General features: G+C 33.9%; 1 protein-coding gene across 2 annotated transcripts in view; it reads left to right on the top strand.

Moving 5' to 3' along the window:
- LOC118270970 (transcription factor SOX-6) overlaps window positions 1-27,167 on the top strand; it is a 265,254-nt gene that overhangs the window by 156,088 nt on the left and 81,999 nt on the right. Inside the window, exon 1 of one of the 2 annotated variants that reach the window (XM_035586823.2) lies at window positions 8,804-9,470. The exons of the other annotated variant lie outside the window; for it this stretch is intronic. The gene's annotated coding sequence lies outside the window, so the exon portion shown is untranslated. Of the gene's footprint in view, window positions 1-8,803; window positions 9,471-27,167 lie in introns of those variants that run through there. 2 annotated transcript variants of the gene reach the window in all.

The raw sequence follows: 27,167 nt of genomic DNA, 5'->3' as shown, positions 1-27,167 counted from the left end.
TATTTATCAATCTTTTTTGGGAGGGTTAACTCACAAATGCAATTAATTTTACATTAGGTAAATTAATTTAAGTGCTACAAACACATTAGAATAGCTTCAGGTAAAATTGTATTATCGACCATTTTAGTAATAAAATGTTTTCGATAAAATTGTTTTAACGTCCAAATAATTGTAACATGCAGAAAAGTAAAATGTTTTAAACGCAAAAAACATATATTTTATTTACAAGTAAATTGACTTATGTTTAGATTTTATAATAATTGCCAATCTGTAAAATGTTTTATTGCGTTATTTTTTAGAAAAATGGAAAGGTAAAGAGATTTAAAACCAATCTAGTTGTAAACTTAAGCAGGTATAAATGACTTATCAATAGTTTGTTACTATCATGTACGCTTTATGAGCCAAAGTAAAAAAAATGAATGGATTTAAAACAAAAAAATATACGAAAAAGTCTAAAATCACCGGTGTATTAACCGCCATCAAAGTGCTCAAATTAAGGCGTGACATAGACCATTCGAAAGAGAAAAATCAGGCGATTCCAACGGTATATATAACTCATTTTCGACCAAAGTGGCGCTTAATACATTTTGCCTTTCCAGCGTCGATATGTAGATGTGATTTTCTATGATGCAGGAAGGTTATACCAATAAAAATAGACGCTGATGGATACTTTGTAAGACTTGTATCTTAAGACCTAGGACACACTAAAGCTAGAAGTATTAATCACAGTAATGATACAAGTAACACCAGAACTTTCACTACTACAAACAATAAAATAAACAACCAATTTCATTATACAACAAACAGTATTAATTTTTCAATAAATTAACTAACCGTTTTGTAAGGTCAATATAGGGTCATGGGAACCAGAAGCGTAGATCTCTCTGTTCAAAGTGATAAAGGTGTAGCAGAGGTCAATGGTAGCTGGTCGGTGGTTGATGACAGATAAGATAATTAATAAAGTGGACACGCTGTAGGTACCTAATTAACCAGTTGCTGGTGGGTAAATGGAAGCAAATGTTGGACCAATGTTGGTGTGGGATGTTGGATCAAATGTTTCTGTTGGTGTGTTTGAAGATGGACTTTGTATTGATGGCAAAAATGTTGATGGTAAACTTTCAATTATCATTTTTTTAACAACTCTTATTGTTAGAGCTGTGGTTAGATCAAAAGGTAGATTGGATACATTAGATGTCTGATCGAATTATAATGCATTCAAGAGAGGCAAAGAAATAGGCAAGGAAGTAATATTACCAATTCAATGTCTTTTGGCTGACATCACCATTGATTCATTCGTCCACCCAGAATGTAGACAGATGACCTGATTAAGGCCGCAGGGAGCTGCTAAAAGCAGTTCGCGTCCAACCGACCTATCTGAAAGTCATTGGGGGAGACCCATGTTCAGCTTGTGACGCATATGATGATGATGACGATTGAATTCTATCTCAAAGTACGATATTTATTATTTGTAACCCAGAGTAACGAAGCACATTTCAAGCCATTCTTTTTAATCTTAATGAAGTATAATTACCTTAATGTCACATGTCATGCTTCCAACAAGCCGCTACCAGTCTTCTAATTACTTAAATATATAGCGACATCACGTATTATCTAAACATTCAATGTATAGATAAATAATCTTTCAAGGAATTTAATAACGAGCTAATTATAAAGGCGGCAGTGAGACATCAAAGCCTTATGTTTCATAAAAGGTTCGTATCTTCGCTACATGTTTTCATATAGGCTTACACACATCCGTCTTAGTCGTATATAATAACTTATTTATTACTCACTTATAAAATTAATAACTAGAATCCTGAGACGTTTGATAACGAAATTGCTCATAATAAGCTGTTAATGACAAAGTCAGAACAGTTACGTCAATACTTGTATGTTGGTAGCAATTTTTAACAGTTGAAATTCTATTTTTAGTATCATGTAGGTGTATTGTCAGACAATTTATGACTATGTTAAAACCAACAGACAACCTTTTTTTATAGTATAGGCCGGTAAACGAGCAGACGATTCACCTGATGGTAAGCAATCGCCGCCGCCCAAGTGCGTTGCCGGCCTTTTTGGGGCTATTTTATTTTCTAACTCCTATTATTTGGTCCCACTGTACGAATCTCTCACTCATAGTATTTGTTACTAAAATCACAAAGTACACCAAAGTCTTTATCACAGTATCAACGCTGATAACCAAAATAATTACTTACTTAACACAAATGACTCCAAAACTTCCGCCCCAGGTAAGCCACCGCAACATCAAAAGGGGTGAAAATATACCCTAGCACAATTCAACTAATTCCTTCACATAATACCATCATAAAAGTAAACCACACGGAAAACCCCCTTGAATAGGACCAAGTTTCCATCAAAACTTAGTTTATATCATGGGGCGAAGGGAAGGGTGGAAATGAACCCGTTATGTAGAAAATATGGAGGGAGTTGATATCAACTGATGTGTTGTGTATAATTTAGAGAAAGGGGTGAATTCCAGTTTAATAGATGAAGGAAAGATAAGTGATGGAATGAAGACGGGATGGTAAGAAGTTAAAAGATCTGTATCTTTTGGAGATAAGGTGTAAAGTAGCATAGCATAGCATGACGTGTTATTAGACTTTGTAACAAAATTGTCTGTTACCAAAGAAAAGTAATAAATTAGAAATTGTTGATTCTAGGTGTTCGGTAAAGTCACCACACCATTCAGTATTATAAATAGGCATCTAAATACACGATTTAGTACTAAAATAGACGTCTAAAACATTCTGATCTTTTCTAAATATTTCGCTAATATGCTCAAATATGGTTATTTTACAAAATTGGTCCACGGATTTGTCTCCGTGCTCTTGTCATACAATTAGCTATATTATTTCTTACTTCATATTACAATATATACGTACGTCTTAATTGCAACACGAACCTCTAATATCACTAAGATCAAGGTCAAAATTTTCACTTAGCACATCTCCACCCGACGGCACCATTAATAAAACCACTTTTGTAATCCTACTTTCATCCATCCTTCCTAGATAAAGTCCACTTGAAGTATTTTCCAGTCCACCTACAAATTAATATCCATTTACAAAGTTCCCGTTTTAATTAATAAAATTAACTTATCTTTTAGACAGTTAACACATAAGTCTGCTAATTATAGATACGGCGAATACTTAACTCACTACCTGTTTATAAGTACAACTAGTTAAATTACCTACATGACTTTACTTTCTAAGATTAGATACTAGCATACAACGTTATTAGGTACATTACATGTTGTTCCTGTTTCTTGTAAATTGTGTGGACCTGTTACTATTTGCTTTAAGCGTTGGTTGGGAAACTTGTCTTATGCTATTATCTAAGAGACTTTGATTTAGAATATGAAGAAAAATGAACTTTAATAACACAGAATATTGACGCCCAAACAATACCATTGTGTCTATGAGTTTCCGATATTTCGGCACAGTTCATCCGTGATCATGGCGCTTACAATAGTGCCGAATATCGGAAACTTATAGACATTCATAAACATGGTAAATATCCCGTCTCAAGTTCTAATGATGTTATTAGTGACTTAGTGACCAAGTCAGTTTAAAAACTTATAACGTCATTTTAACTAAAAATCCCATTTTAAAACCTAAATCTAACAACACAATCACAGAAAACACTCTAGGTAATCCTAATAGCAACAAAGTTTAAAGTTTGAAACAAATCACCAGAACGAACAATACAGTTTAAAAAGCTACCTGAATTTAAGTCCTAATTAAAAAACAAAAAAAAAAAAAACAACATCTGCCATTGAACGCAACAGAGGCGGAAATGCCACAATGAGACATGGACTCGCGCGGATTAGATTCAAAGCGAGGCAGAGATCTTTAAATAGATAGGCCGCGGACGCGCTAAGTGACGCCAATTAGCCACCGCGCCCTCTACTGACATTGGTTAAGGTGAAGCCGCTTCCACTTTTAAATTTTTGAATTTCGAACTTTGTTGGCGTCGGTTTTATTTGCAATATTTTTTTTTATATGTCGTCACGTCTTTTATCCCCGAAGAGGTAGGCTGAGGTGCACGTTATGACACGTAATGCCACAATGTACACCCACTTTTCACAATTTATTTTCTAAGTCCCATGTAATAATAGGAACTGAGTCTATTGCCATATACTGGGCACATTTCCAGACTAAGAAATTTTTAAAAATCCGAAAAAAGCCCAGCTATACTTCGCCCGACCCGGGAATCGATCCCGAGACCCCTTGCCCGGCAGTCGTATTTCCAACCACTCGGGCAATAAGGCAGTCAGTATATTATTTTTTACCCGACTGCGCCAGAAGGAGGGTTATGTTTTTTGTCACGTACTCAGTTCTGTATCATGACAGTTATTTTCTACACACACTACTACACTTTTCTAAAATATTTATTTAAATTAAATCCATAAAAGTAAATCATGGTTTTATTTGACAAAAGATTGCATTCGTGACTTTTATTTTATTCGGAGTTAGGTATTTAAATTATTTTTAAATAAATTAAAACGTTAGGCTAGTTTTGCTGGCAATTAATTAACTTTAAAGACAGATTGTTTGATCTGAATTTAAATTTTAATTATCTTGATTAACGATTTATTTATTTTATTCCGAATAAAATTAACGGTGACGAATTTTTAAAATTTTTGTTAAATCTTTAACAAAGATAGTATTATATTATGCACAGATCGAACACAACACATCGCATTTTATGGTTTTAAAGTATTAAAAATTACATGGACAATCAAATAATAAACTTATACTTATAGGTACTTAGATATTCTACACGCTTCAAGGAAAACCAAACCGTAGGTAATGAAACCGTATTTTCCAATTACAAAACAAAAATTAATCAATCCAACAAAATGGAAGCCGACGTTTTATCAAAAACACAAATAATTACAAACGTACCAAAGAAAACATTATCAAAAGTCTCAAATCTCTTTACGGGCAAATAATCTTGGGCTGTGGGGGGGTTGTGGAGAGTTTCCCCCCCACCTTCCACCTTTGGGAGACTATAAACAAAACACCAGAAACCAATCAAGTAATTGCCTTGGTCCCAATTTCGGCTACTCCTTATTGCGTCGATAATCTTCATTACTGGGACAAAAGGGGTGAAGGGATGTCGTAAAGGTGAATTTCTGTTTTGTTTATTTCGTTTACAAAAACATTTTTATAAGATTACAAGGACATTGACTCTTACTGACTTTTAGTCTCCTAGTGTTGTAGTAACATCTTGTAGTATCTTTAGGAATTCGATTTTTTTAAATATTTTTTTAAGACACATTGTCTCCTGTGTCGTGGGTACGTTTATAAACATACAAGTTCACATACACATGACATCCAGCTCCAAAAGAATCATGTGGATCACACAAAGAGTTGCTCCGTGCAGGAATCGAACTTGCTACACGTTGTACGGTAGCCGGTTGCCCAGCCACCGCACAATCCGTGCAATCAAAAATCCCTAATGATACCTTAACATCATACCCGGAATTTAAGAATATTTCTGCACAAACTTATGATTACGACTAAGTACTAGAATAGAGTAACAGTATTTTTTTAAGTTAATCTAAGCATTTAAGTGTGCGGTTACTGTGGCTTGCGGTCAGGTAATAAGCGTGGGAACTTATTTGATGTAACTTAAATTCTAGTTAGCTGCGGACTGCCTAGCGGGTTACCGGGGCTCCGGCTCCAAAAGCAGGAGTAGGAACGGGGTGGTTTTTATTCAGGAAGAGTCTGACGCTCCCTCTCGCCTCGCCAAAGGTGGGAAAAGTCATTGACTTTCCTATATTAAAAAATGAGTACGTACCAATAATACATTACAATACATTAATATTCCCATTTCATATTATTAGGTATACGTATTTGAACTAAAATCACTTCCTACACTGATAGATAAAATTATATTCACTTTAAGATTACCTTTTTGTTCTAGAGAAGACCAAAAGGGCCTAGTATCGATTTCCGTAAACAATATTGTCAATAACGTATTTCTTTTTCATATCGTTTGTCATAAAAAACCTAGATAGCTAAGAGACTAAGAACTTATGACTATAAAACACAAATAAAGAAATAGCATCAACCTATACCTACCTATAGATACAGAAAAGCAATCAACAACAAAAATCAAAAACGCAACAACACAAAAATCCTCATTACAAATCATTAGACAAAAAGCAATTTACTCGTGTACGGGGCTAATAAAAGCTTGGAACACAGCCAGTAGGATTCTCCCCCTTACCCATCTCCCCAAACTTCACCCAAGGGGGGAAAGGGGGAAATACCCCCCGAGACACACATTCTTACACGCGTGCGCGTTTATATGGGTCACATTGTCCTCAAAGGAAGATTTCTTGTCCTTTTAGTACAAAGGAAGGATATTATGTAGGTAGGTGAAGGTGCTTATTTGGTTGGGAAAAGGTCAAATACACATGTTTTATATAAGTAGACATGGCAGGATTTTAGAATCTTTTGAATGTATGTGAGAGAATGGGAGGGATGTCTTTTTTCTTTTTATTTGTTAGGCTTCTCAGCAACGTTTTACACTCATACATAAAATGGTGTATTTACGGGTTAAATGCAACAATCTAGGTGATTTTATAGATACTTCGATCTTTCAATGTTTTACTCAAACCTTATAATATTTGAATGAAGATAAAAAAGTTAAAATATTACGAAGTATAATTGCGTAGGGTATGTGTAGGTACTGGTACCGCACTGATGCCGATCCGAAACTGCTACAGACGGCCTAGCGGGTTGCCGGGGCTCCGGCTCGAAAAGCAGGAGTAGGAACAGGGTTTTTAGTCAGGAAGAGTCTGACACTCCCTCTCGCTTCGCCCTGGGCGGGAGAAGTCATTGGATGGTTTTCCATATAAAAAAAAGAAGGTATAAGTAATGGACCTTTACAGAGGTATAGGTCCATTACTAACAATGTTACGAAATCTTGTCTAACTAGGTATAAACAGTACTTAATGGATTTCTATAGATAATGAGTAAAACAAATACAAATCAAGTAGCTGATCGTTAACTGTAAATTCAACTCATATCTTCTAAATGAGAGTCGTGAATATATGTACCAACGTATGTAAAGTTAGATAAAAACAAATATGTAATAACAAATGGGAAGTTCGTAAAGAACTCAACTAATTTCATAACGTTGGTTTCAAGTATTATAAAACCTACGTGACCTTGTGAATAAAACACCTCAAAATCTTTCCGTTATTTACCTTTTCGTGGGAAAATCAATTTAAATTAAATTTTATTACGTTCTTACTTAATAATAACAATAAATCAATAGACACAATAATACCTTCCAATAAGTGTTTAAAGGGAAAAAAACCTGCACAGTGGTTCAAACACACACGAACATTGCCAAAAAATGTAACGAATCACACAAAACATCTAACCAATAAACATTTAAAATTTTAATCATGGGAATTGGTAAATAAAACACATGGGAATTCCTCTATTAACACACTAATTAGCTGAGCACACACGCCGACTCATTAATTATTACATATTTATATTATTTAGTAAAAATAACTTGCTTTTTGATGGCTTGCTTACATTTTATCATCCTAATCTTTATTTTATTACATTTAAATCGTATAATAAAAAATCTATGTGTCGTAAACTGAGACACTACTGTGTCTGAACTAAAATAAAGAGTCAATCAACTATTAAAAATGGTAATTTAGAAGAGAACGTTACAAAAGTTGCACGTGGTACCGTCGCGTTGCGACCGACTCCAATTATAACTATCGGATTTATTACTGAATATTCATGATCACACGGTACTACACTACTAAGTGAAACCATCTCACTCACATGTGCAGGTAACTATAAAACATTTAGTGTTGACCCACATTTCCTACACATTCAACCATTTCCATCAGTCAGTTTATCGGTAATTTAAATTTAAAGTCAACATGTGCACAATATGGTAACATCAGTACCTAACAAAACGCTTTGATTTTCACTTGATTATTGCTCGTAAAACCCACAGAATCATCACAGCAATTTTAATGCTTGTTTCAAATTATTTAGAACTCGTGAATTGGACGAGATCTTTAGGGATTACGTCGTACTACGTCCCAGTTACAGTTTGTCTAAAATCGTGCGCCGTTATAAATAGACCGTTCGACATTGACATTCAAAAGATATTTACATTTTTCCTTTTTTTATATTTCATTCGTATCGTTATATTATTAACATTGTAATTCAATACCGACTGAATGAACTCTCCGTTGATTAATAGCCACGTATGCAAATATCAAAGGAGTCGGTGACATAAAAATATTCAGTACAATTCGGAGTCACATTACAGGTTTGGTGGGAAATCGTTGTCCCGAACAACAATAGAGACTCGCCAATCGCACAATCGGAGCAGCACACAATAGAACGTTTTCCTGTGGCCACGCCTCACAATACAATGGCACAATAACACGCCCAGTTAGATCCTCCAACATTCGTGAATAAAGAAAATTTTCTCCACAAATACAAACGTAACGGAGATTGTATTGACTTTTTAAACGCCCTCATAGAGCGCACACCCACCTGAGTTTCATTGTGGTGTGCGAAAATGGTTTCACAATGCCCGGCTATTCACCGCGGTACGCACACTGTGCGGGGATCGCCACACTCAAAGACGTTCGCAGGGCGGAGCTTAGAGCGAGATGAAACCTCGCCTAGCCGGCCGAGAGCGCGCTCGAGCAGGAGAGAGCGCGTTCGTCCGACACGCACACATTGGCCGCTAGAAAAGGATGGGCTGAACGGCTTTGTATAGATTCCGCGGGATGAAAGCTGTTATTCCGCATAGACAATTGATTGTAAGCGTTATCATGAATAGAAGTGCACTGAATTTTTGTGCAGGCTTGTAGTTCTTGAGAGGTTGATGCAGATTTTGTGGTCAAAATATGATGTTCGATTCAGTTTATGAGAGAACAGGGCTCCGAAGGACGGCATTGTTCATAGGGCAGTGACATTAGGTCGGTGCGTCCTTGTCGCACGTGGGAGCGGGGCGGGGGGCGGGGGGCGGTATTGTAGCGCGCGCGTATTGTCGACCCGCTTCGATCTGCCAGCATTGTGTATCGGCGCCGCGCGTTCACAAGACGTGTATCACGTTCCTATTTGAAATTTTCGAATGCGTTCGATCGCGGAACGGTCGCACGAACTCTTATTCGAACGTTACTGCGAATTATTTGTGTTGGACTATTGTTTTTAGTTTGTGTTATTTTTTATTGTGTGTTTTTTTAGTTTGTGACTTTTTTAGTTAGACTTTTATATAAGATATGATTGTGAAAATAATACCAAAGAAACGGTGTGATCGGACAATTTAACGTGTTGTTTTAGTTCTGTTACATTAATTTTATTTTTATTCTATTAAGTTTTTGTCGCACTTCGATTTTTCTGATGTCTCGAAACGCCAAAGGAACGATGGTAACGCACCTGAAGGTATTTATTGTTTTTATTATTTACTTGTGTTCATGTAGAATTTTTATTTGTGTTGCAGTAGTAGGTATATTTTGCTTGTATAATTTTTATGTTAGATATCTACTGTAAGTGAAGTATAGCGTTAAAAACATTAACTTGCGTGAATTATTCGGAATAATTTATTTGAAAGAATTAGTAAATCCAAGTGCATTTACTACAATGATATCGTTAAACACTCGTATATATTTTTTTAGTTACAATATTAACAAAAAATAAAAATTGCACAATATTTTGTTCGATTCACGTTACAACTTGCACAGTGGGACAACGGTTAAATTTTGTGGCCAAAAAAATACGTTAGCCATCACCTTTATCCTATTAATCCGTTAAGAAATCTTCATGTTGCGACATGTTTTTTGATATAATAAGTACTTCTACTTATTGTAAAGTTTTTATTGTAATTGCATATTTCTGTAGAAACCGGTTACCAGTAGTGGACAATTGGAGATGTCATTTTGCAGCACTTACCTACCTATGTGCTTTTTTTACATTTCTAAATAATTGTGATTGCGTTATTATTTATTTAACTGCAAATGTTCTAGTAGTCGGTTTTGATTGAATTTATTTTTGCTTATAAATTACTTTATTTATAGTTTATTTAATAAATGACTAGGAAAATTTATTTAGTACTTACTTAATATTTTGTAATAATACTAGATTTTTAAGGTATTCGTTGAAAATAATAATATAGAAAGAACGAAAGAAAATATTTTAATGGTTGATACGTAGGTATTTATTCTTTATTACATACTTTGAAAAACCTTACGACCCTTTTAATTAAATTTCACCCACAAAATATAAATGTAATCTAAAATAGGTATTCTTTGTTGTCTATTGTTTTTAATGATTACGTTACCGTACCGTGCGTGTTTATATTTATTGCATTGAACATTATAAAAGTTTATGAAAATCATCGATGCGGTTTTGATGAAGGAAACCTGGATTGTACCGCGTTCAATGTATCTTTGGACCAAATAGTATATAAAGTATTTACATTAGTTAAAAACAACTGTTTTTAAGGCAGTGGTTTATACTTTTTCTACTGCTATGTCTTCAATGAATTTTCCCCAAACCTGCTTTTATTTCCACTTAATACAATACCTACATAGCGTTCTATACAAGATATTTCGAAATTATTTTTTAAAATATCGATTTATTTTAATAACTTATTTAGTAGTAGATAAGACGTTAGTTTAGTCATTACAGAGGTAAATCTTTGATACTTAATTATTACTTGAATCGTGTAATAATAGGATCATTTTTTATGTAACATTTATATGGTTTCTAGTAGGTACTACATTATTTCCATTTTATAAACAAAACCCGGAAGGATTTAATAAACTCTTATTCAAATTAATGTACTCGCAATGACCTGCAAAATAGTCTGCGGTCTGCCTAGCTGGTTATCGAGGCATCGGCTTCAGTTTTTAGTCAGTAAGAGTCGGGCACTCGCTCCTGGCTCGCCCAAGGCGGGAGAAGTCATTGGATAATTTTCCTTCCTCAAGAAAGGGAACAAATACTGTACCTAACTAATGATAAGTAAGTGCAACTTTTGCAACGTTCCTAATACAAGAAAAAGAAATTCATTACAAGGTGTTATGCATGCCCAAAGTCTTAATACGATTATAAACATCACAAGCCGTTTCATTGGTGGATAATTTTAAGTGACAATTCTTAATTGGGGGCCTTTTAACGTAACAAGCGGTAACAAACGGTAAAATTTTACAATGAGCGGCACAATGGTAAAACTTTAAAACCACAGCATTGTTGATCAGGTAAATTGACTTCGAAATTACCGCAATTAAATTAAAAAATTAAGTAGGCGGTAAATTAACGGGAATTGATCTGTTGTTTGTCGAAATCGTTTGGCGTTCGGAACACTGTTTATTTCGTTCTTAAATTTCATTTAATGATGTCCAGCATTTTTTTTTTTTGAGTATAATAAAAACGTGTCAATTTGTTAACGATTGTGAGGTTTTGAGAGTTACGATTGGTCGAAACAAATAAAGTTTGATTGCATTTAGTACTATTAAATTGATATGTTTTGTCTTCTTAATTAGGGAATTTGAGATGTGGATTTATGGAGCTTTATTTTGTAATACATGTTAAATATTTAATTATATCGTTAAATATGGGTACAATAATGCAATGAAATACTTAATGAAGATGTCACGCTTTTTTAAAGTTCATAATATTAGCATTTCAAAATTAATCTATTTTTATCTCTAAAGTCAAGATTTACTCTTTCTAAAAATAATTATTTCGTAAATATAAAGTAATAATCTCATTGAGGTCTACAACCTTGTGAGTTTTATTCCTGTTGTCATCGAGCTTATTAAATGATAATTCTTAATCTAAACTTCTCCATAATAGGCGAAACAAGATAAGGAAACACAAAGGTGATTTTTATGAAAATTTATTAAAATGATGTGAGATATGCAAAAATAATTAATGTTCAGATAAAAACCGAATTATTTATTTAAAATTTTATTCAATTTTACATCCGATTTTTGGGTCCAAAAAGTTGCGTGATATCGACCACTGTGCCCAAAATGATTCGCAAAATATTCAACATACTTATTGTATATTTTTGACGGTAATGAGTGCTAGGAATGTTCTAAGCTATTTCTGTGTTCAGCATTAGTATAGGAAATTCGTTTAGTTGTCGGGCTGTCAAAGGCAGGGCGTATCACCGCTCGCCACGACACTCATCAATTAGCGCCTCCGTTTTACGACTCATACGTACTTTACCTACTCTTTGATTTACATTCAGCACAAAAATATTTTATCTTACTTTATTTTTTTACATAGACTTATATCTTTAAGAAATGTCGACGACAGAATTCGTAGGCTAGGCAGATTTTTTTTTGACGGTTTTTTTGCGGTATCGGAAATGAGCTGTAGATTTGAATTTTAGTGCTAAACTTTAAAACATTAATATGGTGGCAACAGAAGACTATCAACACGTAATAAACGTAAAGAATAGATAAAAGACGAATTCCCAGAAACTGAGCTTTCCATCTCCTTTTAGATGGTGCTGTTAAAATTGACAATTTCGCGGAAAATAATACAGGTATATACAATGTCAATTATTTAGATGTAATATATGTGAACTAGAACATTTGGGAATTTAACGTCAGTGTGAGATGAAATTTATATTTTACTGAGTTGTTAGAGAAAGATAGAATTTAAGAAACAGAAACATTAAGTAGAAAAGAGAATGCATGATCATCTGAAACTTGTATTTTACATCATTCACGACATCAAGCTGATCAATGTCTATATGATATAAGCTTAAATAATTTCTTCTTCAAATAACCAAACAAGGAACATCATCTTGTTTACCGAACCACTGCTCACAACCCACAAAACATAATCAGACGGACTTCCCACAAACTCAAATCATAACCATAACATTTCTACACAAGTTCCAGTAACTAGGATGGATAAACTACACCAATTGTTTTTAATAAATATTATTTTTGTTACTAACCAACAGGAAACGGGCAACGTATTTATATTAAAACAGCACGCAATGAAAACAGTCATAAATCCTATCAAATATAAACCTTCGCATGCACCGGATGTGAACTGAATAAAAAAAGTAACTATTTAACCATATCTGCTAAATAGGTAACGTCTAAAGTTCATAAAACCAAAGATGCGGTCGATTTTAATAACTAATTTATTACTTTTCAATAAAATATATAGGATGTGGTTTTTTGTCTTCAGATGATGTTTAAAGTCAAACACTGTGGTCTCGTTCTCAGTTTTTAATGTTTACGACTTTACAAAGTTAACGATTGATGCCTGCTAAGTGTTTTTGAGTGATGTTTTTCATTTAAATTTTAATAAACACCTCTTGGGTTTTTAAAAATTGCTGTTTTTGATTTGGTTTATGTGTTGTTGTGAAGTTGTTCTAGATTTGCATCATCGTCCTCTTATATATTTAATGCATTACCTACAAAGCTTCTATTACATTATATCAGCCAGCATAAGCCTTCCCCAATGACTTCTAGATCAGCCAGTAAGAAATCGCCGGCATCTACCAACATATGATTATTTTGCGTAACCATTTAATTACCTACGGCTAATAAATCGGGAGTCTCAATGGGTTAGTCGGTTAAAATTTTTGCAAAGTCATTTCAACACATAAAGCAATTGATTTAAAATAAATACCTATGTTTGTTATATTATTATTGCAACAAATTGGCTAATAAATTTGCTAACGACCAAATTATGAGGTACTTCTCAGTCATAAGTTCAATGTTTGTATTATACAACTTGTATCTAATTGGACGTGAGTAAGAAACGTATAATTAGTAGGTTAATTAATTCTATGATTGCAAATTAGTTTTTTTTACTGTATAACATTGGCATCTGGTAAATGAGACTCAAATAGATTAGCCATACGATTCATTTTTCAATGATACATCTTCAAGAAGGGTTTCCTAACTGAAAATTCTTAAAAGAAAAAAGACACTATAAGCCTATTATTAGGAATCTTATCCGACACACCCATCCGATTTACAAGACAAATGTTACCGACTACCCGACCGAATCACGGAGGTAGGTCACGTCTGCCGTCACTATTGTGACATACCGTTGACGCAAACTGGCAGCATTATCGGCACCCTACCTTTGCCCTCGATTTTTTTTTATTAATTCCCACCACGTCTCCTCTTTGTTCGTCCCATTGTGAATACCATGTGTAATAGAAATACGCAGAATGCTTATTGAATGGCGTATTCGTATTTTGTCCTCAGCTTTGTCGATTTGGATCACTGTGCTTTGTGAATAATTTTGGTAGTTAGGTACCTACGTCTGGCTTTTTGTCGTTTTCAAGGATTTGTATGTTACTCATGTAAGTAGGTTTTGAATACGATAAGGTAGGGACAACATAGATACCTACTTAATAGAATTTCCTGAATGAATTTGTATTTCATAAAAAACTCAAACAACGACTGGTGAATAAAAAGTATCTACCAGATTTCACTATTGCAGAATAAATACCTACCAAACAAACCAAAATCCCTCGTCCACCACTAAAAGCAAAACCGCCATTCTTTGAAACACAACATTACCTAAGTACCATTGTAGTTGCAATACCGCTAAACAACATGTCTTTAAGAATTCATTATTGAAACTCATTGTTGCCTTAACAATTTCACATAAAACCCAAACAAGCACTTGAGCATCGCATTAACACCTCCTCAAAATATATTTGTTCAGAATTTTATGCTAAATAAACTTCATTGATGGTTTGACAATGGATTGCGCCCTTTCGACTCGACCCTCAAATAATTCAACCATTCCCGTAGACAACGCCTTCCGTTTCTTTCATTCAATCTTAGGAAACGACAAAGAAGAATTGTTTTTTTAAGATGTAAACTGATAGCGAATTTTTTTTAGGAATTTTTAGTGTTAGATATAATTTTGATTTGGCCACCGTAAGTGTGGGTCTACAAACAGCGACCTAGAGTAGTTCGCCGCCTGACCAGAACCAGACCTGTGCGTATGGCGCGTCGCGTTTCAAAGAGCCATCAGACCACCACAGATGGAGCCCAGAAGGGCTGATGCCCGACCCGGAGCTGCAAACTACCTAGCGGGTAACCGAGACTCCGGCTCGAAAAGGAGGAGTAGGAACGGGGTGGTTTTTAGTCAGAAAGAGTTTGATACTCACTCTCGCCTCACTTTATCAAATAAATTTTAATCTCTTAAGCTTATTTTTCTTTAGCTATCTACAGGTCCTCCCAGTTTTCATTCATAGAACCTTGAACCCGCGTCAATTCCCAACTTGGACCATTCCAACGCAAATGAAAGAATCCCCAATAGGTGTGCATTTTAGGTGTCCCTATTATTCTTTGTAGGGAACCCCTTCTGTTTGCCAGCACGTGTTTTATTGTGTAGTTATTGCGCAATTATTGAAGGGCGACCATAGAATGCTAAGGAAGTAGTATTGTTGGTTGGGGAACGAATCGACGGTGCCAAGTGGTATGGCACCTATGTACCTTGTTTTGATGGAGTACTTACAAGTGTAAGTACTCAATATCTATTAGAATTAGGAAAAATATAGTGATTTTGCCCTTACATCGTTCCTTACAGAGCCTATTATATAGGTCTTCCTTTTTTCTACCATACTTTTTGGTTTTGAGTATCACATCAATCTGTTTCTCGCAACTCTGACAATATCATGTGCCCGATGTGTTTTTCAACGGCATAGGCTTCTTTTAGTTTTGTTGAAATTAAATCATTGTACCATAGTCACCATAGTTTTCTATTTACAGTACCAAATATTTTTTTGCAACAATATTACGTATATGTGGTAATTTCAATTGACTGTACGGAAAATCTGAATATCATGTGACCCAGTGCATAAGAACTAATGCGTTATAGTATTTTTTCTAAACAAAAGTTCAATGAACCTCACACTAATTACAATTTCTGTGTATACTACGTCTATCGCATCTGCCTGTCAACGTTTCGCACGCGTGGAAATAATACCAGTCGTATACCAACTGGGGCTGGTGCCAAATTGAAGAAAAAACACTAATACATAGTTATAGACATAAATAATTTTATCAGCTGTCTTGTTGGTCGAGTGGCCACTAGTGTGACTGTCGAACAAAGGTTTTCGGTTTCGATTCCTAAAGGCAGGAAATATGCTAAACGACAGTTAAATTTATTCAGGCGATGTTTATGAGCATGGAACAGGAAAATAACAGAAACATTCTAAACTACTAAATAGTTGATAATAAAAGAACTAGAAATCTTACAAAATACAAAAATACACTGTAGATATACATATGAACCTATTAGTTCCGTAATTATCGATCATAGTCCAACAACAAGTTCCTACGTACGACCGCTCATCCTAACTGAACATACTTAGTAAAAAAAATGCACAATTCAATGGTAACCATTAAATGCTTAGGAGATAGCACTAATGTAGCGTATCCTATACGTCAAATACAATAAGATATAAAAATTAAGACGATCAATATTTAAACACTACAAAATTCTCACTATCTTAAGACAGTACAAGATTTAGAAAGACAGTCCATACTGCTCAATCAAGTAAAAGTAATGGACAAATAGATCAACATACGATATCAATAACACAGTGTACCATATAATTTCTCACAATGCAAGTTCCTACGTGCCACCGCTCATCTAACCTGGATATAGAAAATAAAGAGTTTCCTGTACAATTGTTAGGGGACATACGACCCGCTCCTCCATTATGGGACACGTGTGAATCAGAGCTACGGTTGAGTTTTACAATCAACTTTAATCTTATTATTTAGATTTTAATAATAATGCTAAAGTTTTCTGTGTTTTTGGTATCGATTGGACTATCGGATCCAATTTCTGGGTCGAGCAACGAGGACTATTTGTCTTAACCCCAAGAAAATTTCCTAGTTTCAAACTATTGCACTTTGAATTTTTTATTAGTGCTTTTATTACATTTAAATTAAATTAAGTGTGTAACAATCGTAGCCATTGGCGTTATATTATGTCTGCCTACTCCCAGGGGACACAAGCGTCAGGTTATGTATGTATTTATTAGTTTCTACTATAATGGCATATGTAGCTGTCGCATGTACCAAATAATATGAAAGCGTAAGTGCATATTATTACGTAAGACCAGTATTAAATGTCCTTCCCGGAATATTACGTTTAATAGACATCTATATTAACAAAACTTATATATTTCCCATCTGTTCAAAAACACTGTTTTCATAGAAAGAAAGAAAACATTTTTACTAAGCAAACATTATGCATCCGGATTTTCCTCCATATTTTCCAACGATAATATAATTATCGGGTTCTAAATCAATCTCTTTACAATACAGAAGCAATATGTCAATCGATTTTGTTCCGACAGGCATTTTTCTATCCTACAAACAAACAGACGTCGCTCGGATAGTAACATGTTTACTTTCAAACGTCACTTGGCCGATATATTATAGGAAAATCACATTTATCTTTGTTCGAGTCAATTTTTGGAGCGATTCAAACTAACACGTTGCTTCTACGAAATATTGATATGACAATACAAACATTTTATGTAGATTTTCGAGGAATATTCCTCGAAAATCGTTCAATATTCCTCGAAATTCCTTGATAGAAATCTGTTTTGAGTTTAATTTATCGTCATATCAGCCATTAAGACTTACCTAATTATCTTTTATTAATTGTAAAAACTAAATACGTGTATAAGTACCAAGAGATTTTTTTTTCACAGTTAATACAAATTCGCAAAATTTCCTAGACATAACAGCGCCAGTTCACGACGAACCACAAGAATACCACGAATAAGACTCAAAAGCTATGATATCACTTCTTGAAAAAAAAATCGATCATAAAAATGCTATAATATTTTAACGGCAACTAATCTTAAAGGCGTACATTGTTTGATAATCCTGCATCCTGTACGCTGAAAGATATTTAGTTTGCCTTCGATGTAAGCTCGTAAAATTCTTTATTATGCGTCTATGTACGCAATAGTTTCAATTTTATGGTCAAAAATGTTATCATAATAATCCAAGGCATTTGTTACGGGGCTTCCGTTCACTGACTTGCGTCTGACAGGTTTTTTCTTATACTTCGTCCCTTGCAAATGATCCAGTTTGTACTGTAATTACTCTAATACTTTGATAATTGCTAGATTAAAGTTTCTAAGAATAATTTGCGCGATTTTATCTTTTTATACTCAAAGCTACTTACTTAATTGAAGATTTTACAAAAACGAAATATCAATATCCAATATCTTTCTGGAACTGCGGACTGCCTAGCGGGTTACCGGGGCTCCGGCTTGAAAAGCAGGAGTAGAAACAAGATGATTCTTAGACATTAAGATTTTGACATTCCCTCTCGCCTCGCTCAAGGCGAAACAAGTCATTGGATGATTCAAAAAAAGTCTGCACTTAGATTAAGACATTACATTTCTTTACTTACACCCTTTCTATCTTGAGCAACATTTCGTGTCAGACAGACAATCATAGGCCAAAGGACACTCCAATCGTTACGTTAACCATCAGCTAACTTAATAAAGGGCCCTTTTCCTTCATTTCCTGAACATAACTCCCTCCACACAATTTCGTCCCTTTTATGTTACTCCTGACAGATTTTATGGTCTTTACAGAAACTATCAAGTATCAGTTCATTTTACACTCACTAAAACTATTGTTTAGAATGTCTCTTTAAAAGTACTTAACGACTGTGATCACTGACATCTGGTGATTTAAGATGGGGACGATTGGTAGGGAAACATCGAGGGCTGATTAATGATGTTTGCATTATTCTGGGCCTGTTTCACAACGTCTGATGGTCTTACTGACTGAGGGTTAATTTGGTATCTTATTGGCCATAGATGACAAAATATGTGTCAGTTAAAGGTGTAACTAAATCAGGTATTGAGGTGTTAGGAAAAAGGTTTACCGACTTAGGAGGTTGTCAATTTAATTTATTTATTACTAATGCTATAAGTATTTGTGTTTCTGTTTATAGTGTTATACAATGTTATGGCTTACTACATTTTCCAAGAATTTTGTTTAAATATTTGTGGTTTGCTGTTTTGAATTAAAGCAAATTGTAATAAAGAAAATAATTCCGAATACGTAATGGCAAACCATGAATTACTACAACAATTGTAGTAAATAATTTACTCATTGAATTGAGACAGGCGATTTTTCTAAAGTTTTCCCTAAACTTGTTATTTATAAATAAATATCAGGCACTATTTTACGTCATAGGCTTAAACATAAACCCACAAAATCGGTATAAAAACAGTGAGTCATCAATATCCGTATGATACAATACATTCACATTACCAGGAAAACATACAGACACACAAGTCTACGATCCTGATGAAAAAATTGATTCATATTATAATTAAACAAAAGAGGAATGGTGTCTATAAATAATTTGAGCAAGACAAGGCATGAGCAGGCATCCAGTGGTATTGTACTGGAGATAAACTGAACACATGTAGTGCATTAACACATCTGGACGCATCGGGTATTGGGAAAAAATAATATCGAATTTCTATTCGAATCCTGAGCTTGCCATTTTTTTTATATCACCCATGTGGGTGCTTTGTTAATTTATTAAAGATTTTATTGAGTTAATTTATTGTTTTCTTGTTGTTGGTAGTTGGTCCTATCTTTTTACAATACTTTATACCAAGTTTATTACTTTTGGAGTAAAAAATTCAATTGTTTACAACTTGCGCATGGGATGCCACAGGGTGGTATTCTGGGCCCACGTAGGATTTTAAGGACTATTTTTTCAAGTTTGTTTATTTTATTAGAATATCTTTAATTCAAGTTTCAATTTGCACTTAATAATTTAATATTTATTTTTGTTTCAGGTACATATCATTATTAATTTGGAGTTAACCGCAATTATGTGCGTAAGTGTATATTCCCTCGTTTGATCGCACGCATTGCGGTAAAGTGAGTACTCAGTTTTAGGTACTTAATTAATGAAAACATGCGAATGTAAAACCTTCTCACAATAAGAAGGAAAGTATGACTAACTTATTTTATACGTGATCTCGAGTTAGGTGCAGATGTTATATTGCAAGACTTTGAGCATAATACTTAAGTATAAATAGAGCATTCTACCCACTCTTTATTTATTTTAAAGTAACTTCTCCAATGAGAAATTAAAACATTAACAACAATCTAATCTCCAATCGAAAACTAAAACCCTAAACGAATCCCACGCTACCAAACACAAAACCAGAATCAAACCTGATTAATTAGATACCATATTAAATTACCGTTGGCGCCTGCCATCGGTACAAAGCCATTTTGTCTTCGGTCAAGTATTTCCAGACGTCTGCTTGATAGACAATAACAGCTTTGTTAAACCCAGTGTTCATATAAAGAGCATTGTGGCCAAATCAATTAAACCATAATGTTTTCATTGTGTAATGTACCCTCAACATTGTCTTAATGTAACTCACTCGTGTATCGTAAAATAATTTTTATAGGTCTATTTATGGCTGCATCTGAATTTATTGTCCAGATACGTTACGGTAGTTGCTACTACTGTGCAATCGTTATTTATATGTTTTGTTTTGTGTCGTTAAATATTGGATGATGTAGCTTAGCGAGTGTTCTGGATATTTCGACTGTCACTTTTATATCGTTATGTATTTTTAAGTCTTTTAAATTGAGTAACTGAAACTTGAGATTATATTGAAGCGAATATAGCTGAGAAGAATAGTGTAGATGACAGAAATATCTATAACACTTATAAACATAAATCATAAGAGTTTGGAAAGAATACAAATTGTCACAGATAAAGCAAAACAGAGCATCACCTGTCGACTGATGACCAAAGCATATCAGATTCCACTAAAAACTGTAAATGAACATCAAAAAGAAAGGTGCATTGACACCAGTTTGGAATTAGACTCAACCGAAATCTCGTAATGGATGCTCCAAAGCATGAGAAACTGAAGAGCCAGTCATTATTGTGAAGTAACTTAAAACCGCCACATGTGTCACATATCGTCCAGGATTGCGATCCCACATGTGAAATGACTGAAAAAAGGACAAAAATCTGTTGTCACTACTCCCTAAGGTACGAACAATGCCACTCAGATCCTGTCTCAAGCACGCCAATCAATTTAAACCCTAACATGAATGAGATAGAATATAAAATCCCTGATCTGATTAGTGTCTTATGGTCGATTTTGTTGAGACACGATTCGTTTTCTGTTGGTTTTTTGTGCAACCTTCCGTAACCTTTAGCCTGTGACATGGATTGTAGATTAGGCATATTGTTGACCTTTTTTGCTTCGATTTTAGTTGCACGTGTAGTTTTGTTTTTGTCGGAGTCCCTCTGAAGAGGTTCTTGTTTTTGTTGGGTGTTGTACAAGATTTGCATGTGTGCAAATACGTTTGAATGACTTTTTGAATCGAACACGACGTTTGGGTCGGCTCCCATCGAATTTTCAAGTGAGACATTATTCAACGTATTTTCATAAAGTTTTTTTGTTTGAATTTTTCCCTTTATTTATGAACAATAGTTGTCATATTGTCATAATAGAATAGAAACAGAAAATTTTAGGCGGAAATGTCTTTCCATTCTGTCATGATAATTCGCAAGTTTATGTCCCACAGTGAGCTTCGAATATAAACATAATTTAACTGTACAGACATAATCACATATATTTGTATGATGGAACAATTCAGTATCATAATAAAATACTTCAGCGGTCACATTTGCTGTAGATTTTATCGAATCTCGAACGTTTTTTCATACGAACGGAAGTTCTAATATTGTCGCAGTGCGTCCAGCCGTGGCCGTTGACAAAATTAATGTTTTATTATGAAACAATGAACAGAACAGTGTTTCTTATAACTAATGCGTGGCGATCCACATGAAAGATGCTCCCAGTCATACATACGACATTTGCCGACCAAAAATAAGAACACAAAATGTTCCTATCACCTATAAATTATTTTCTTTTACATGTTTGATGATATTCAGGGATCCATTGGTTTTTATTATGATTTACATATAGTTCAAAGCAATACAAGACTTCTTTTCAATAAATTCTAACGGCATGCGCCATGTTGTCATTTTTTTCGGCGCCAAAATATTTGAAACTGGAAGACCTTGGAGCGCACGGCATTTATTTTTAAAGCTAATGGCACTTATAATTACGTTTTTTTTATGCCAGCTATTTATACATAAAAAAAATATGCTGATGAACAGATAAAAAAGGAAAACATGTAAATGAATTATTTTAATATAGTTTTTCGTTTCGATGTTCTTAGTAGATCCAGAGATTTATTACAAACCAGTGGTGTACTATAAATTTTTCATAACTAAAACGAAACGTGTTCAAAGGTCATAAACCGAACTCACTATCATAACCCGCAAAATAAACAAAATGTATTCCATGAATGATCTCATTAAAGAATTTCAATTAGGTGTAAAACGCCACATCTTCTAGGAATCATTACCATACCGAGCGGAGCCCAGATTCACGTATAAATCTACCAGATATGTTACGAATAAAAATAATAGAATTGTCGTATCTAATAATATTACGGCCGTTTCCGTTCGCTCGTTTATTTCAGTTTGTGGACGCGAATATAACATATTATAAACGTTCATTCATGACTGCGAGGAAGATTTCTGTATAGCCAGCGGTTATGAGATGATTTGATTTGAATAAAGCACCTGTTTTACCTTCAAAATCATCATTTATTGATACTTTAACTACATATATTACTGAATCTTCATAGCTATTATCTTGGTCAACTATGTAAGCTACTTTCGTTTTCTCTGATTGAGTTCCTGCAGGAAATTCAACATCAATTTATAATTGGATTCAGTCGTCCACAGCTGTTATTAGAAAATCCATAACGTTGGTTACCCGAAAATGTGTGTTAACAGCGTGTCCAAGTTTATTGTTAATAGCAGATAATGTGAGGTTAGCGTTAATTACTTTAACTCTAACTACTAGTTTGTTGTTATTAACACTTTAGGAAACTGTTTCGTAATATAGAAACTGGTTGTTTCTCAGCGTAGCTGTAACTTGAATTTTTATTTCATTTTTTGTGTTAGTGAAATTCATTTCGTCATCTTAATGGATGTTAATAATTGTTATTATAATTGTAGGATTATGAGGTCAGAGTTCGTGGTTGTATGTGAGAATTTTTAAGTGAAGCTTCTTAGTTTTTTAGGTAAATATTTCTTAATTAAGAAATGAATGTAATCTTTTTGTAAGAGTTCAATCATTTTTTACGTAAATATTTCCTTAAAATCTATTTTATTTTTCATCATTTATGAGCTTGGTGTAATCAGATGTTGGTAAGAGAATAAGAAATAAAGAATTATTATAATTGATTAATTTCTTCAATCTTTCATCTTCTTTTCTAACAAGGTATCAAGATTGATAAGTTGTCAACACACTTGATATTTCGCATCAAAAAATGAAAAGAATAATCGTCAAATGTACAAGAACAAAAGCAAACAAAGGCGTTGCAAATGACATTCATTTATTTACTAAGACGGATGACATTAATAAGCATTGCTATGCATTACAAGATATATTTGCATCCTTAATACTCTAAGTTAGAACAAATCTCTGGGATATAGAAAGAATGTAAGAATCCAGAATCCATCTTGGATAACACCAAGGGCGTCTTAATCCACACAAACGAGCCGTGCCGTAGAACAAAACGAATTCTTATGACTAATGTACGCTAGTGAGGGGGAAAGTCGATAAATGACACGATACATTTTAAAAAGAATGTCTGTTTAAACACTAATTCAACAATGATAAAAAAAACCATAAGAATCTATTATTAGGATGAATGATTTCCTCAAGGATTAAGTTATTAATACATTTTAATTTTATATTATTTCCGTTATAGACAAATTTAATTAATTAATAAATTACTGTGAATTAAAATACCTTATATTACTCATGTACATACTATCAGTGGTTTTCCTGTAATTTTAATTACATATATGGATGCAGGTGACCTAAATTAATTGTTGATATTTAAATATTGTCATAGGTCATATAGCCATACATTTAGTAACAAATTAAAACATCAGAACTTATATTTAAAAACAAATAATCTAACTTAAGTTTAACAGTAATTAATTATATTAAAATATGTAACATTTACAAAATAAATTAACACAGCCACCAAAAACAAAATACTCACAAAATATCGATAAAACGAAAACTATCGATACAAAAATCGACTAAGAACAGTCACAAACGTCCCATCACTACAAAGAGAGTAACAATAACACGCTAACATGATGAATGCTACCGGTGGCTTCACAAAAGAAAATAAAAAGAGATCACATGTAGACTATAATTCATAAAAAACAATAATAAAGGGGTAATATTGTTCTACTTTGATATATTTAGTGGCTGCTTCCAATGACGTAGCACTTTGTTCTTAGTTAGACAACGCTCATATTTTGTTTATGTATTTATTACCATTGCTATTCTAATTTAGCTGTAGGTAGGCACAATAGTAAATTAAATTCTATTTCGTTTATTGTTGGGTACAATTTTCATTGTTAATTTACCTCTGCCACCGTGAAATATACTGGAAGAAGTAGAATAATTGAGCTGTCTGTCCAGGATGCACTGAAACAAAAATATATACAAGGACAATTTTATCACAATTTAGAAAAACATAGCAATGTCTAAACGTCCAATTGTACGAGTACAAACTTTAAAAAACAATAATGTTTCCAGAATCTCAATCTGACTGCATTAATCTAAAAGAATTGTTATCAACAACATAAATTCAAAAGAAGAACTAAAAACAATTCACCATCGGGCTCACGAACCCATTCTAAATTCTATAGAGTAATTAATTCCACCAAACATTAAAAACTCAGAAGGGGATTACAAATAAAATATAACACGGAATAAAAAAAACATTGTGTACCTATTATCTCTGATATATACAGGGCGTACGAAAATAAACTATAATCTGTTGGATTAGAAGAAATTAAACAGTGTACCGCAATAAAAAGTTCATCCTTCTAAGAATATAGAGCACTTTCGCCAGTGTTGAAGTAGAACGAACCACTTCTGTTTTATTGTTGGAGCAATATTTTATGACTGGATTGTGTTCAGATTTAGACTAGTAAGATCCCTTACACACAGGTGCTCGTTGCGTCGTTGCGATTGGTTTGAAACAATTGAATACAAGTACCTACTATATAATTGTAAATACTGTATTTGTATTTATTTATATAAAATATTGTATCTACTCATTAATAAATAGTACAAAATAATCCTGGTGCATTATAGGTGCATTATTTTATTCAACACGAATTTACCAAAACAAGATGAACCATTTCAATAGGCAAAACCTACCATGAGAAGAAATAACAAGCGTGATAATATTATGCATTAAAACCAATACATTGAATGAGTCACATTGCTATTTATAAAAATCGTAGAACTAACAAAATGAGCCTAAGATAAACTTAGAATTCATTAATTAACATTCTATCAGAAATCGAGCGCAACGGTATAAGATAAGATACTGAATAAAATAACAATAAGTCTTGTTTAGTATAATTTTATTAAAAACATATCATCGACATCAAGATTTTCGTATAAAAAAAGTCTTATCAGCAAAAAATATTATTAGCATCAAACTAAACCCGAAATCACACACGTGTAAAACGAAGGCTGAAAAAAAAATCCAATCATAATTTTAATACCTACTTTCTATTTATAAAACAAATGACAAACATGTGTGCCTACAAAATTTCATGAACCAAGGACATTTATATTTGTCCAGTCCAAAGCAGCTGCTGATGCGGAGTCGCCGCGATCAGTCGCGTCTGTAGTTACCCTAACGTGGCGTACTAAGATGGTCGTGCGCATTTCTTGCCCGGTGTTCAATCATACGACCGCAGCTATCTTTAAGATTACAATAATGAAACTTTTATGACTTCAATTTTCAGATGTATGAACCAAACTTTGCTCGGACAAAGATCTCTTATGTATTGCTCGTGTTTTATACATGTAGTTTGAACTATAAATCTATTATATGAACATTATACTTCTTGTAAAATATTTATGTGTTGTTCCTTGTCAGGTTTTGTTTAGTGGCCGATGAAAGTTTAGGGTTTAATTTCTACCGAGTATTATAATAATAGAACACGTATTACCGCTATCGCCTAAATTAGAATACCTAGATTACATAATGAAGTCAGTACATACGAATAAATCACGCCGTATAATTGGGATATCATAATCTATGCAAACTGTTTATCAGTTTGACATATTTATTGATCAGCCCGTAAGCTCCGCTACCAACGGACTTCTTGTTTGATCCCAACAATGTTTTATTGTTACCAAACGAATAGTAATAAAAATCCAACTAAATGTAATGACGATGTAAATTCTGAAGCTAAAGAAAAAAGTTGTAGAGATAAAATAAAACCCGACACAACAATAAGTATTGTGCTACCGGTTGCAATCATTAGTATTGATGACGCAAACGTTACTCAAAACAGTGTTGAAAAAAAACCAAGAGCCAATCAAGAGAGTACTGCTCACAATGCTATGTCTAATAAAGAATAAGATGTGTACAATGAAGTATTACCGCGTAATAAAGACGGGGAAGGCAGACACAAAGGTAAAGCACGTAATGATTTGGAAGCGAGTGGATGTAAGAGCGTGAATGTGAGGAGCGAACCATGAAAATTACATGCGGGGCTCAATCGCAGCCGCTCTTTTGTATTGCACAATACTCACAATGGACGGTCAAGGACTTGATGAAGGACAAAGGGTTGTGAGATGGGAAGGTAGAATTAAAATTGATTTGGGTATAGATTTTAGATGCAAAAGTAGTAAAGAAAGTTCATAATTCTAAAAGTGATTTTAATATTGCTAACCAGAAAGCTACGTATGATCATCTAAAGCAAAATAAATCCATCAAAACAGTTACTATGGAGGAGAACACGAACATCTTGAATTATGCAAATCCCATACATGTAAAATCTGTTGTGACTCACACGGGGCATTGTACCGAGTTAGAAGCATCAAAGTGAGATCAACCTGAATAAAGGCATCCGCGCTGGACCGTCGAAGGGGTAGTACAATGTCGGCGGGCGAACAAAAACTGACATCAC

The sequence above is a fragment of the Spodoptera frugiperda genome, chromosome 9 (genome assembly GCF_023101765.2).
Source record: "Spodoptera frugiperda isolate SF20-4 chromosome 9, AGI-APGP_CSIRO_Sfru_2.0, whole genome shotgun sequence".
Classification (NCBI taxonomy): domain Eukaryota; kingdom Metazoa; phylum Arthropoda; class Insecta; order Lepidoptera; family Noctuidae; genus Spodoptera; species Spodoptera frugiperda.
The sequence above is the reverse complement of the archived record's forward strand: the minus strand, read 5'-3'. Positions and strand labels throughout refer to the sequence as shown.